Source organism: Biomphalaria glabrata, chromosome 6, assembly GCF_947242115.1.
Source record: "Biomphalaria glabrata chromosome 6, xgBioGlab47.1, whole genome shotgun sequence".
NCBI classification, from domain to species: Eukaryota; Metazoa; Mollusca; class Gastropoda; family Planorbidae; genus Biomphalaria; species Biomphalaria glabrata.
Genome location: NC_074716.1, coordinates 31,236,007 through 31,247,801, shown reverse-complemented (window position 1 = coordinate 31,247,801; position 11,795 = coordinate 31,236,007). Strand labels below are relative to the sequence as shown.

The following is an 11,795-nucleotide window of genomic DNA, read 5'->3' as shown; positions in this document are numbered from 1 at the left end:
GCCTTCGGGAGTGAACTCCAACTGACTCGTTCTAAGGCCGCATGCAACCAGGTGCTCTCTTCTATGTCAGCTAAGCAAAGTTGACGCCTAAGCTGGTCTTTGAAGCGTTTTCGTGGGGCGCCTCTGTAACGTCGACCACCTTTCAGCTCACCAAAACAAAAAGACTGCCTTTGACATACGTTCGTCTCCCATACGGGATACGTGCCCTGCCCAGCATAACTGTCGGACCATAAGAAGTCCATCTATACTATCCTTACCGGTAAAAATATAAAACGCCTATATTGGTTCAATTGTACTAGCTGTTTGTAAGCGACAAACCAACGACCAACTAACAAAGAGAGGGGGCATCAAAAAAAAAAGTTTTATTTTTAGTGTAACTTATCTGAATATTAGTATAATTACATGTTTAAAAATTAAAATATATTAAGTGGAGATGTCATTTTATCTTCTATTAAGACCTTGTCAACTGAAGACTGCTTTTTGCGAGGCGCGTATGCACAATAGGGGCCTATGGGTCAAAACGTTTTGAAGAAAACATTTTTAAACATCTCCGCTAGTGTGATTCTTCTGCATTTTTTTTGTCTCAGAATAGTCGAATTTCTTCCGTATATTGCAATTTATAATAGTGGCGACTTATGTGTGAAAAAAAAACCTCGATAGAGACGTCTTTACACGAAGAATATTTCTTTAAAAAGATCACGCCCATTATAGAAGTACGTGCGCAAAATGTAGGCTTACCTAGAATGTCCCTTGCATAATTCTATTGGCCAGGTCTGCCTCTTTATTATTAGATTTCATATGGCCCTCGACTTTTTTTTATTATGATGAATAGTGCTTTCTGAAAGAAAGCACATCGATATTAGCCTTTTTAAAAAATTCGCTTAGCGCCGAGTCTCGCCCTGAATTAAACCACTTGCCGACTTGAGCGAAAACCTGCCGCATCTTCATTTCTATCTCCATTAAGAAATTTTTACAACGCTTTAAATGTATTTAGGCAACATTATTTTTGAAAAAGTATTGCCCATAGGCCTATTATATGTTGCAAAGTATTTGTTTCATGTAAAAATTCAAATAAAAAAGTTTTAACTAATAAATTGCATTAAACCTTATAACTTAATTTTGCTATTACATAATTTCATAGCATCGAACCGAGCCGAACCCGAACTTTAGACCTGACCGAACCGAACCCGAACTATACTCGTCATCGAACCGAACCCGAACTTTAAAAGTTGGGTTCGATTCCCATCTCTAGTATTGAACTATTTGGATTATTTGAGTACTTTCTCATTACTTGTGTACTTTGACATTGCAAGGACATACCGTATATTGTGGACTACTTAACTGATTGGACTACCAGATCTATATATTGTCAATCATCAAACTTATTGGAGTATTTGAGTACTTTCTCATTGCTTGTATACTTTGACATTGCAAGGACATACAGTATATTGTGGATTACTGAACTGATTGAAGTACATGCCGTATATTGTGGATTACTGAACTGATTGAATTACATACCGTATATTGAGTACTGAACTAATTGAGTTACTATAGTGTCAAGTATTAAACTAATCAGATTATTGGAGTATCACTTTGTATCTTTGTAACAAGTAATTACCTCCTTATCTACATCATCATTATTATTGCTATTATTTTGCCATTTAAAAAAACTTTTTTTTAAATTTATTTTTTATGTCTGCCGTGCATCATGAGGTGCTTACACGGAGGATGAATGGTGACCTGACGCCCCAGAAGATTCTGCTTTCTCAAAGAGACTGTTGTGTGGATAGAGTTGTCATCTCTTCCCTGGCATCAGACAGCACAGAAAAGTTGAGTTTTCTTTTGTTGTCTGTTGTGTCGGGCATCTCAGGTCAAATCGTACATTACCTTGTCGGTAATGAAGATAGAGGCCGGAAATTATTTTTTTTTGTCTTGATCTTTTTATAATCTCTTGTGAGATATAAGTAAAACAGTGTTACTTTTAACTTAACCTCTATAAGTGAATTTAAATTTTAAAATTCAGTAATATTCCTTATTTTGGTTAGCATGGGCGACTTTAAACCTCGTTCGATTGATGCACTAATACAACAGGCTAAGATGATGGGAATTGAGGGTGAGGAATGAAAAGAGTTTGTTGTTCATCTGCAAAGACTAGATTTAGAGAGATGAACCCTAGAAATGGAAATAAAGCTAATGGAAAGGATACAAATAAGGGAGGTGGGGGACAAAAAGTTGGAAAGAAAACTTGAAATAATACTGTCCATACTGGGAGATGGGCCCTATGAGGTAGAAATGGATAATTGTGATCTAAATTGTAATACTGTAGAAAACAGAACGTATAACATGAGTAGTCGTACTGAGAATATGATAAGTCAGATAAAGCCAATGTTGCTATTGTCAGTGAGATACAAAATAAGAGAAGAATTTGAAAATGTCTTATTAACTAATAAGGAACTCAATGATTATCAGACTATTGTTAATGATTTCAGTGAGATAGAAGATAATGGCGAAGAAATTGAAAATGTCTTATTAATTAATGAGGAGCTAAATGATTGTCAGTATATTGTTAATGACATCAGTGACATACCAAATAAGAGAGAAGACAGTGAAAATATCTTAGTAACTACTAGCACTCATAGCACGTCTTTTCTGTTCAAGCCTGCAGCTAACAAGTCAGGCAACAGTTGATGCCACATCTGATGTCAATGATGAAGTGAGAAATTCTTTAGTGCAGTTCCGAAGGACAGACTTAAATTGTGTTCAGTCTCGCTCCTAGCTTGGCCAGACAATATTGTGATATTTCAACTGTAAGGCCAGGGTTTCTGAAAAATATATAATATTTTTATTGTTAGCCATCAATCAAAAACTCTGAACTTTTTTTTGAGTTCTTATTTTTTTTTGTTAAATAAATTCAAAGTGGTCTTCCTCTCAAATTTTGTATAGAGGATTCCTACATTTAGCTACAAAATATATTGTTGACCATGTAATGGGAAACAGATAAAAAAAATTCTAATTCAAAATAAATTGAGAAATACAGTTGTACAGGAGATATACATACTTTGTCTTCATAAAGTTTGCCAGGCTATTGATGTACATCACTTTAGATTTATATCCCATCTATTTCTGAATGCCTTGTAAGGCCTGATGATCCATAGTAAAACCTGAAAACCTTTGAGATCAAAGAGATGAGGTCCAAGCTATGTACCATGCCATCAAGTGAAGGGTGCATAGTAGGGAGGTCCATAAGAAAAAAGAGGTAACAGTACTTTCTGTCTCACCTGAAACCATTATCAAAAATATTAAACCTTTGCGGGACTGTTGGTATTTATAAAGTATCTACACTTAAAAGGAATCGTTACTGTTAAATTCATCAGATCACAACTAAATTCAGTAGCAATATAAAAACATAATTTTTAAATAAAAAAAAATGAATATTTGAAATCTTCTAAAGGAATAACATTGTATATATACCATGTATATATATTTATTTTAATTTCTTTTGTATAGTGTACTTAAAAATGCATGCTCGATCCAATATTTTGGATGACATGTGGAGGGAGGAAGTTTCCCCCTTGATAGGTGGCCAAGGGGTTTATACAACTCAGACACACATCCCACAAGTGACAGTTTAAAAACTTGCATTGTAATATTACTGCAAGAAAGCTTCCAAGAATTTAAAAGCAGGCATCACCTGAATAGGTTCAGCAATTATTTAATAGGCTGGATGGAAATAAAAATTGCCAGGCTGATTGCACCACTGAAGAAGTCTGGACGCCACATGAGGTGGAATATAATGTCCTTGACTTATTAAGTCTGGTTTCATCTGATCTGGATATAAATTAGAGAAAAGGTTTAAATAAGCCAGTTAGCAGTAAGAACAATATCAAATCATAGGGTTTATATTACAAAATATTTGTTTTCTTCTTAATACTGGTTTGGCCCCTTAGAATGCTCAACAATCAATGTCAATACAACACTTAACAAAGCACAGGCTGGAATCATACAGCAATTAAGCATGCCCAATAAACAGGAAAATATCAACTAAGTACTCACTATAGAAACATAATATCCTAATTAATTTGAAGCAGATTACATCCCACATATCTCATTGTTGTCAATGCAATATATAGGTATTAGTGTTGTCATGTTGTAATTTGTCTCTTCATGAATGTGATGACAATAAGATTCGGGGGGGGGGGGGGGGGGGGGGAAGACATCAGAGAGAGAAAGAGAGCAGAGAGATAAAAGGCAGATCTCCATTTGTTCTAATAGTAAATTCTAGTTTTGAAAAGGGCTTTATATTTTATTCACAATTACACAAGTTTAATTTATTTGGTAGCTTTGGTCAAGTATTGATCATTACACTACCCAAATGATAATAACAATGATTTAAAACTGTCAATTGTTGAGTGTTCCAAATATTATTCTATCTAGAAGAGCATTATATTGCCTTAGGATCTAGGTGTAGTAAACAGCCTTTACCATGACAGTGCAAAGCAGATAACTTGGACTTCAGGCTATATCACTGCATTACTAGATACAAGAACCTACAAATAGTGAGCAAGAATAATAAGAAATGGGACTTTCCAACTCATTAGACCAAACATTTCAGCCAAACCATTTGATTTAAACAGATCATCATAGGCTGGAAAAGTATAGCCAAACTTTTGCAGAACAAAACATATTGATAAGGAAAGCCTAAAACACTTTTTTCTATCTATTAGAAGTGCATTGGACAAACTGTAATAGATTAATTTTCTGTGAATTTTTTTTTTAGGCTACCTGATCTCATACTGCAAATTAAAATGTGTGAAACTTTGTTTGCAAAGTATTTCATTAATAAGTGACAACATTTTGTATTGAACTCCTTTAAGTTAAAAATCTCTCTTACCTTCCTTAGAACCCTTCAACTGCCCACGATACAATGTTGCACCCTCATTGTTACAGCTGTGACTAGGTAGTCTATCGCAAAGAAGCCCACTCTCCAAATAGTTGAGGTCTGCTATCAGGGACTTGATTGGAACTGGGAACAGTTCTTCCATCTATTGATGAGTCTCCATGTCCAGAATTAACTTCTCTACAGGTAGGTTTCTGAGGCACTTTACTGTATCACTCACAAACTCTGTTAAATATGTAGGTCGCAGTTGGGTTTTCGTAGTTATGTGAAACACTGGACTCAGACGTAATCTTCGGAATTAAAGGCAAAAACAGCCAATATTATCATTATGCAAAAATTATGTCAAATAGTTTGCAGTGATTACACAAAAAAAAAAATTGTAAAGACTTTTTTTCAAATCCTAAGAATAGTCTCCATTTAAATTTTTTAATATTAGGGCCTTCTGTTTTTAGGTTTAATTGTAAATTTAGTTTTATTTTTTAATATAAATATTATTATTGCTGAATTCACTACAAAATGAAATTAAGCTAATGGTAACCTTGTGCCTCCTGCAGTCTGACAATATTAGAAATTTCAAACTTTAAGTTAGCCAAGGCAAGGCGAAGGTCTCCTCTATTTGCTACATCCAGTCTATTTGTTTGCTTATTCATTAACTTCGTTACGCACTAAATCTAGGTTAACCATGTATGTTTACTGAAAAGCTAAAACATTATTCCAATTTCGACCACAGTTTTGGAATTTTACTGAAACATTTAAATGCAGCCACATCTCTGTTGTGCCTCCTGGAGCGTAGCTAGGAATTTCCATCAGTAGCTATGCATTTAGCGTAATATTTAATTTAATTAATTTAAAAAGCACTAATTTGCCCCCCCTCTCCTTTAAATGGGGGCCCAGGTAATTTTCAAATTCCCCCCCTCCCTAGCTACGCCACTGTGTGCCTCCTATGTTTACATTCTTTTTACTGAAGACATAGTTTTTTTTTTTAAATCTATTTTTTCCTGCAACTCAATTTGAACGTCAGTACCATGTTTAATAATTGTCATTTATATATATTGTTACGAATCTCTCTATCTCTGCAAACTGCACCATACACCACCAACGTAAAGAACTTGACAACTCAGGGCTCCAAAGTAACGTAACACTTTAATAGTTGAATAAATAACAGCCAATACTGTACAATTGGCAACACGTACACTGTACAAATATCTCTCCGATAACACCGTTCCGTAGTATCAACTCTTGCACTGGCCTCTCCGTCTCGTTCCGGGCTTGCACTGGGTTCAACAGTTCAGGACTGACTTCACACACTAGGCTCGTTGTGTCGGACTCGATCGCAGACCAAGATCAAGACGCCGTTCGTCTCAACTGTACTTGATAGTACTCCGCACTGAACCGTCGTAATGCTCCGTACAGAACCACACCGCTGAACTGTGCTGTAGTCGACCGGACTGTAGTGAACCGGGCTCTGAACCCCTGTCGTGAACCCGCTTTCTGAACCTTGCTGTAATGAGCCCCTTTTCTCGACCGTCTTGACTGCGACACCTCCGCTCTTATATAGGGTCCCTACTGGCCTTCTCGAACCGGACAGAACGCCGCTCGACGTTTCTAGATGGTCAGGTGACTACAATTCTCGTGACGCTGCGATCCTTCCCGAACCGTCCTGTTGACACGACTCGGCTGACAGTCGTACCTCGTCACGGTTGACCGCTCGTCTAGCGCTGGCCTGGGGCGATTTGCGTCGGCTGACTACACACACTCCACTACCCCCATCTGTGCCACGACCAGGTTTATAACACTGCCCCCTTCTTAGATCTGTCCGTCCCGGGCAGATCCAGCTTCACCATAGTACGGGTGGAGTCGATTGGTGTGGACGACCTTCCGCTTGGACCGGTGGCTTCCTTGTATCCGGCAAACGTCATCTGTGATCTTTTTAACTACATGGTAAGGGCCTTCCCAATCTCTTTGATGCTTATAGGACCTTCCGTTTCTTCTCCGGGGGTTGTATAGCAAGACCAAGTCGTTCTTACGGAACCTCGAGGCATTGACCCTATTGTCATTCCTTGCCTTCATTTGGTCACTGCTGCTGTTGATGTTTTTGCAGGCTAAATTATGACCTTCCTTCATTCGGAAAATGGGGGCTACATTTTCATCTTTTCGCTGAGCATCTTGGCTTTTCTCGTCTGACCGCGGCTCGGGAGCTTGCACCTCAAGACGACGACAATCGATGATCACCCCCGTTTCTTTAGCCTTCCTGCAGGGTCTGTATACTTTCTCAGATCTGTGTTGGTTCACTTCTTGTCGAAAAGACCTTTTTGCACAGTTTCGTTGTAAGTGGCCAAACCCTCCACAGTTCCAGCATCGTTTTCTCACTCCACGTTGACCTTGTGGTATCTGGATGGTTCTACATTTCTCTAGGGCCTCGTTCGTTTTTCTCAGTTCCTTGCGACCTTTATCTTTAACCTCCAGCCTCTGGTCCTGGTAAATGTTCTTGGACTCGTCTTTAGCAGCTTGGTATAAGAGAGCGTACACAAGGGCTTCACTGGCTTTGTGCTTGCCACTAACTCTGATGGCCTTCTTCAGTTCGGGGTCTCGAAGTGCATCGGCAAACGCATCAGTAATGATTATTTCCAGGAGGTCTTGCGTGGCTGTTGGGTAAGCCAAATGGGCGAGGCGTGCAATGTCTGCCTCCAACTCCCGTAGGGTTTCATTTGATTGCTGTCGGCGGGTCTTCAATTTGACTCGATACAATTCTGGCAGATACTCGTCACCGTAACGGAGCTCCATCGTCTTGACGAGAGCAGCGTAGTCTTGTGGGTTTGGGATGGACTGCAGCAGTTCGGAGGCCTTTCCTCTTAGGGACAATATAAGGGCTGTTGCTTTCTCCTCATCGCTGTTCCATTGGTTGACTTTGGCCGCGGCGTCAAATTGTAGCTTGTAGACGGACCAGGACACGGATCCATCAAACACAGGAGGCTTTACCTTCATAAAAGCTTCGGGTACGATTGACATCACATTTGCTTTCTGCATCTTGGTAAAATCCCTGTAAACTTGCGTCTTTATTTCTTCGATCTTTTTCTCAACAGCGTAGACCCTCTGGTTCATCTGTTCTTCTATGGTGGTGATTCTCTCCTCCACAGCATGTATGCGTTGATTCATTGCCAATAACTCCGTTTTGATTCCCGAGTCCATTTTGTCTATCTTGTAATTGGTGTTTTCTTGCCCCGAGTTCACCTGTTCTCGCATAGTTGCCATCTGCTCCTGTATGCTACTGGCGATCTGTCCCTGCATAGCTGCCATATGTCCCTGCATAGCTGCCATCTGTCCCTGCATAGCTGCCATCTGTTCCTGCAAGTCCGGTTCGACTTCAAAAAGATATGTGTCCGGATCTTCTTTTTCCTTCACCAGTTCTTCCCGAAGGCGTGCTTGTAAGGTTTCTTTGTTTCCGCTCATCTTCAGATCTCGATTACGGAGCTCTCGCCTCAGTTCCTTCAAAAGGAGTTGGTCTAGCGTTTTCGTAGTAGCCATTGCAGATCCCACTTCTGACACCAGTTGTTACGAATCTCTCTATCCAGGCTCTCTGCAAACTGCACCATACACCACCAACGTAAAGAACTTGACAACTCAGGGCTCCAAAGTAACGTAACACTTTAATAGTTGAATAAATAACAGCCAATACTGTACAATTGGCAACACGTACACTGTACAAATATCTCTCCGATAACACCGTTCCGTAGTATCAACTCTTGCACTGGCCTCTCCGTCTCGTTCCGGGCTTGCACTGGGTTCAACAGTTCAGGACTGACTTCACACACTAGGCTCGTTGTGTCGGACTCGATCGCAGACCAAGATCAAGACGCCGTTCGTCTCAACTGTACTTGATAGTACTCCGCACTGAACCGTCGTAATGCTCCGTACAGAACCACACCGCTGAACTGTGTTGTAGTCGACTGGACTGTAGTGAACCGGGCTCTGAACCCCTGTCGTGAACCCGCTTTCTGAACCTTGCTGTAATGAGCCCCTTTTCTCGACCGTCTTGACTGCGACACCTCCGCTCTTATATAGGGTCCCTACTGGCCTTCTCGAACCGGACAGAACGCCGCTCGACGTTTCTAGATGGTCAGGTGACTACAATTCTCGTGACGCTGCGATCCTTCCCGAACCGTCCTGTTGACACGACTCGGCTGACAGTCGTACCTCGTCACGGTTGACCGCTCGTCTAGCGCTGGCCTGGGGCGATTTGCGTCGGCTGACTACACACACTCCACTACCCCCATCTGTGCCACGACCAGGTTTATAACAATATATATATATTTTTATTTTAGAAGCGAATCTTAATTTCTTCATAGAGCATTTTTATGTGAATTGCATAGATATCTGTGTCCTTGGGCAGTAATTCATTTGTCAACAAACAAGTTCTGTGAGATTGTAAAACTCTTTAAAATAGATTTAATATCTCGATAAAAGAGAAAATGATATTATCAATAAAAGTCAATCTCTTTCCTAGCAGTCGGAGGTTCGTTTCATTCATTTGAGTTAGATGCCTACCATGTAAAACAATTTTTTTTAGCCTGCTTTAAGTCATCGCCAACCGTTGAATCTTCCCGTTTCTCAAAAAAAAAAAAAAATATTTAAGAGCTTAAAAAAACGAGCCATAACAATTAACATACCCCTTTCGACATCCAGCGAACTTCAGTTTACAACAAGGGTCTAACACCTTTTTCATCATTTGTTTCACAAAACTGTTGAAAGATGTGCTTATTTTGGGCATGGGTTTGTATTTTATTTACAGTTTTATAATTAGATTCAAATAGCAATGAAATTGCGGGCTAAACTTTTCTTGTGTATCATAACTCACAATGTGAATAGTGAATAAATCTGTTCTTTATTCTATATTACCTATATGAAGTCATTGTAGCGTCCAACCACTGATGGTTTCCTATATGTCCTTATAAGCTACATAACTAGACAATTTTGAAATAATATTTCATCTCTAACAGAAAAAATGTCTTTTTGTGTTACATATGTTTTAAAATAAATTTAGTTTTAATCAATTTTTCAACAATATCATATGAATTTTTAAAAAGCTATGCATTTTTCTAAGAAGCCATTAAAACATATCCTGCTTTGCCGTTTTTTGTTTTTAATTTGTTTTAATTGTAGATTTTTATAATTGTTCATGAATATTATTTTTGGATATCGCTATATGTTCGTGAAGCCGACTTGTTTTCATAACCTCATCTAAAAAATGCCATCAAAGTAGAATCTCAAGGAAATCTTACATGACATACCAATGAGTTTTCGTAACAACATTTTATCAATGTTTTTTGTTTTTAAAAAGTTAAATTATTCTATTAAATGTTACCTTTAATGTTTTTTGCAATTACCATTTACATATCAATATATTAACATATGTAGATAAAATAAACTATAATCTAAAAGGCCTATTGCCTACTTTGTTTATCAAATCTTAAACGTTTATACGCGCGAGATCCAAGGACAATAAATACTCTCCAATCATAGCAAAACAGTAAGAATTTAAAAATAGAAAATGGGATTCCCGAACTCAATTTCTAACGCTGTTTCTGTTCTTAAATTAGAAGCAAGTTAACTATAATTTGTCTATATTTAGTTTCCCAGCTTTAATGTTGAAGAATTTTTTTATTTGTTTCAGAGCACCTTTAGTTTCTTCTTTATGCCCAGCGCCCCCTCACCGCCCTATTTTGTGCCCAGCGCCCCCCTACCGCCCCTTTCTCTCTCAGCATCCCCAAAATCTCGAAAACGCCCCCGTTGAAGACCACTGGTCTAGACAAACCACAACTATTAGGTTATTATTGTCTTGGAAGAAAGTCTTCGCAGTGTAACTTCTAAAATGGTTATGTTCTGACATTTAAAATTGAAATTAGTATATTCATTAAATGGCGTTAGTTCAAAGCATCAAGTGATGTAAAATCTCTACGTTATAGAGTATAGCGTGCAAAGTAAAATAGCACATTGTATTTTTCCTAAGACACTTAAAAACATTGCGTTAGTATTCCAAAGTAGGGTTTAAATTGTGTGGCTAACCACCTTTCAGCTCACTAAAAAGAAAAGTGCCTTGCCCAGCGTGACTGTCGGACTATAAGAAGTTAATAGTATTAATACCATTTCGAAAGGAATATAGATTCTATATTTAGTTTGGCCATGTATCTTACTAATTCATCTAAATATTTTTGTAATTTCCTTTTGCATTATGTGTTAAAAATAATAACTGAAGTGAAGAAGAATTTATGTAAAGAGTAAAGTATTGTAAAGTATCACTAGTATTAAACTAGTATAGATAATTAGTATAATCTAGATCTAAGTCTAGATCTAAATCTAAGTATGGCAGTGAGTATGCATTAAAAATCACCTTTTAAATTTTTGCTAACTAGATATAGCGCCGCCGACTAGCGGCATAAAACAGAAACACATGCAATTTCAATAGGCTTACACTTACATACCAAGGATTCCTATGAGTAGTATGAGCAGGGGACACTGTAAAATAATAAATTTAAAATTATTAAATTCATAATGATAATCATGTCATGTTTACTTTTTTACTCCTTGCCGCAATGCATTGTTGTTAGATTCAAATCTGTTTATTTGTTTTGTGACATACCATGAGTCATGAATTAATGTAGAACCTAGAATCTATATCTGGACATCTGGATCGACTTATCTAGATGTAGACTTCAAGATCTAGACTAGATATACTCATATATCTAAAGACAAGATCTAGGGGTAGAGTCTACTCTAGATCTAGATCAAGATAGACCTAGACTTGACTAGATTAGAATAAAAGGAAGACTCGTTTGTTTCGGAGATTAGAAACCGAACGGGTGTCATAGGGGGCTTAACTGGAATAATGAATGAATGAAAA

General features: G+C 38.1%; 1 long non-coding RNA gene across 1 annotated transcript; it reads right to left on the bottom strand.

Moving 5' to 3' along the window:
- Positions 1–975: 975 nt before the first annotated feature.
- LOC106080303 (uncharacterized) lies at positions 976–5,175 on the bottom strand. The gene is made up of 4 exons (XR_001220167.2): positions 4,892–5,175; positions 3,692–3,828; positions 3,059–3,278; positions 976–2,822 (listed from the first exon to the last, which is right to left on the bottom strand). It is a non-coding gene; the product is annotated as an uncharacterized LOC106080303 (long non-coding RNA).
- Between the last annotated feature and the right edge of the window lie 6,620 nt (positions 5,176–11,795).